We start from the raw sequence: 3723 nt of genomic DNA, 5'->3' as shown, positions 1-3723 counted from the left end.
GTGGAAGTAATAGAAAAGAGGATAGAGAAGAAGACGCGTTGCGCGAGGAGAAAATGCGTGGACGAGGAGCAACCATTCGTGTGAATAGATAAGGGAGCGTGAACGGTGCGCTGGCCCGTCGCCGCGTGTCACGTGAGCGAGCGACCGGCGCTGCGCTCGGCCAGACGCCCGACCAGAATCATTTAGCTTTCCCATACGAACTTGCGAGTTTGAGTTACAACAAGTGAAGTAACAACCTTCGCATAGGATAGGACCTGGAAGGCAAAAGCATTATTCATGTTCACGATATTATCCAAGGGCACGTTGTAGAAATAATTTCAAAGCTGCCATCTAAAGAAAAACAATTCATCAGATGGCCGGTTCGAAGGAGCAGACCCTCGCCTCCGTGTACACCTTCCCTGAGTGGCAGTAGTAGCCCTCCTCCGGTGCACACTGCAAGATGGGTTCGAACGAGCAGACCCTTGCCTCTGTGTACACCTTCCCCGGGCGGCAGTAGTAGCCCTCCTCCGGTGCACAATGCGAGTCTTCTGAGCAGATGCAAAGCCCCTCGATGGCGCAACGCTTCTCGACAATGATCGGGCTCCCATTGATACCGAGCACCTGGTCGCTCCACTCGCTGGAGAAGATCCCGTCGGGGTCGTACCTGTCCTTCACCTCCAAGAACTCACCTGCCTTGGGGTACATGGCAATGGCACCCTCAAAGGCAAAGTTGCGGTTCTTGCCCCAATGTGGGATGGCATCATACTTGTGCAGTGCCATCTGCTCGAGCTCATCGAACACATCAGAGTGTGGGTTGGGCTCACCCTTGGTGTAACTCCGATAGTAGGCTATATCAAAGTCGATCGAGTCCTCTGGCTTGCCGAGGTAGGCGGAGGATGCTTTGACGTAGCGGAGGAGCATACCCACACTAGCATCGATTCCGCAGAAGGCCAGCGGGCTGCGGTCACGGAGCTGCTGCATGTTGGCGATGAACGCGGACACCCTAGAGAGCGCAATGCTGTAGCCATTGCTGTAGAAGAAGGTTCCCTTGATGCGCGGGTCCCATGCGCCTGAGGTGAGGAGCGCGTCTTTTGAGCTGCCGATGCATCCGCTGGAAGCTTGGATCTGGTGTTGGAACCCCACCACAGGGTACCCAGTGAACAAGCTGCCATTGTTGGTGTAGCCATAGGCCGCCATCTCAAACAATGATATTGTCGCCTCTGCGGTTGATGTTCTTCTCGAGAGGCTCCATGGCGACTCTGGCATTGATGAGCACTGCCGTCGGGGTGGAGCGGAAGGCTAGGTAGTCATTGAGGCCGTCGCCCATAGACTCGATGGACACGCGGTCGTCCTCGCGGTAAATAACCTTGCGGTGCTGTGGCAACCATGCCATATCTCCGAACTCGTGCAGGTCGCTCCACTTGGATGCCTGCTTTGCAATGTCCAAGTCGTCACGCGTCACGAACGTCACCGACCGCTTGAACATCGGTTGCAAGGCTAGCGTAACCTGCACATACACATTGCTATGAAAATTCTATAAGAAACGATTGATTAATTAATTTATTATATATACCTCAAAACTAATTAATTGAACTTTTAAATTTCTTTGGTACTACTTCAAGAATTAACCCTTGCGCCATAAGGCACGCACATCAACGCCTAAATCCTAATCACTCAAACCGAAATGAGTGAGACTTTGAGAGAAGGCTTACAGGAAAAGTTTTCTTCCCTTCTCCCTCCCTCCAGTGGAACCGTCATCAACTCATCATCGATCTACCTCCTCCATGTTAAGATCACGCCCCCTCTCCTTCTGTCTGACACTTTGGTGATGGGAGGGGGCGAGGACCCCGCTTTTTCAGGGTGAAATTTTTAGTTTAAGTTTTAGTCACGAGTTATAGGTGGTGAGGTGATGGCTGCGTCATCGGTATGGAATAAGTCCTACTTGCCTTGTCCTTATTCCGACGGGGCTTCTTGGCATTGATGGAAGAAATGTGTTGGGTGGTGTGTTCCGGGATCTGGTTCTTTGGGTTGGGGTTTTTCTCTGAAGTTTTGTCTCGGTGGCGCTGTCCTACAGAGCAGATGGCGCAGCTATGTGTCTTGGTCCTCCGGCTCCAGTTCTAACGACGACGAATGAAGGGTTTTAACAAGTTTCTCCATTGAGGCCGAGACCCAGAAACGGCGACGATAGTTTTGCTCACGACGTGCTGCCAGTGTATGCAGGAGAAAGAAGACTTCAGTTCCTAATGAATTCTGGTGTAATTTTCAATTTCTATAAAGATGTTTTTTAAGAGCTTGTGATACTTAATATATGGTCGTCAGCTTTTGAAAAAGGAAGAACGAATAGGAATAGGAAAAAGTTTTTGAAAACGTCAACGGTTAACCTAGTCCCTGATGTCCCTCGCAAAAGGAAAATCCTTAGCTCGCCCGCGCATAAAAATCCGTCGAGAAATTGATGCATGCCTGAATCCTAAGCAACCGCAAAGGGCAAAGGGAGTAATGCTACATTCACGGATCATTACGGGGGGTTTTACAGGGTCATTATGAGTTGGCAAATGGTTTTACAGGGCCCGTGAATCTCTGTAACTCAGTCCGTGCGTGTAGCAATTTCGAGGGCAAAGGCGTACCTCGAAAACGACGCCAAGGACGCCGAGGGAGACCTTGGCCGCGTCGAGGTCAGGATGGTCGGCGCCGAGCTCCCGTACCACCGCGAACCCTTGGCTCGCCGGCGCCGGCATGACGATCCTCATCCCTACCACGTACTCATGCACGGCGCTGCCCTTGCCCTTGAGTGAACTGCCGTGCGCGCCCGTGGCCAGCAGGCCTCCGATGGTGAGCCCTGACCAGTACGGCGAGTGCGGCAGCGCGAGACCTGCCTCGGCAGCAAAGAGGCGGCAGCAAAATGTTCTTACCCAATGTTGATGGCCAAATTTATATTAAAAAATATCAACATCTACAATGCCAATATATACATAATATGAAACTACATTTCATGATGAACCTAACAATATTGATTTAGTATTGTGAATGTTGATACTTTTTCCTATGAGTTTTGGTCAAAGTAGAGACATTTTGACTTTGTACAAAACTTATATGCAGATTAAAAAGGACTGGAAGGAGTACTAGATGCGTGCAACGCGCATGTAAGCTCCGTCAACTACTTCGTGATGGATGAACTCAAGGTGGGTCTGAACCCGGAAGACCAACTCAAAAATGAAGTGTCATCATCCGTGACATCATCACAACTGCGGGTACTAAAAGATTCCAAACCTAAACAACTAATCGGACCAAGGCAGCGGAACTCCCCTCCCTACCGCTAGCTGCCGGAGGCGAGTCGACAGATTCGTCGGAGGAGTTTGGAAGGAACCAACAGGTTCGCCGGAGGCGAGCTTGGAGGGAATGAAGACGGTCACGGGAGGGAAAAGAATAAATCGATTCTTCTGCATGGACGCAGCAGCAGATCCTTAAGCTAGACTCGGTGCATATTCGACAATCACTTGTGAATTTGATAACCTAAATCGGACCAATAGAAGCTAACATGAAGAAAGCATTCTAAGAAAAGGGTGAAGTATGCGAACCTAGTTGGAACACACGGAGTATACATTCGTTCAGTCAGGTTTATTTCAACGGATCCAGGATCAGACAGTGAATCACGAAGTATGAAGCAACACCCAAGTGTTAAATCAACTCAAGATAAAAAAGTACAAGTGATAGATAGCTTCCTGTCAAACATTAAATCGGATTATT

At 49.7% G+C, this 3723-nt stretch overlaps 1 pseudogene; it reads right to left on the bottom strand.

Moving 5' to 3' along the window:
• Positions 1 to 348: 348 nt before the first annotated feature.
• Positions 349 to 3422, bottom strand: LOC123090356 (L-gulonolactone oxidase 5-like; annotated as a pseudogene).
• Between the last annotated feature and the right edge of the window lie 301 nt (positions 3423 to 3723).

The sequence above is a fragment of the Triticum aestivum genome, chromosome 4B, assembly GCF_018294505.1.
Source record: "Triticum aestivum cultivar Chinese Spring chromosome 4B, IWGSC CS RefSeq v2.1, whole genome shotgun sequence".
NCBI classification, from domain to species: Eukaryota; Viridiplantae; Streptophyta; class Magnoliopsida; order Poales; family Poaceae; genus Triticum; species Triticum aestivum.
The sequence above is the reverse complement of the archived record's forward strand: the minus strand, read 5'-3'. Positions and strand labels throughout refer to the sequence as shown.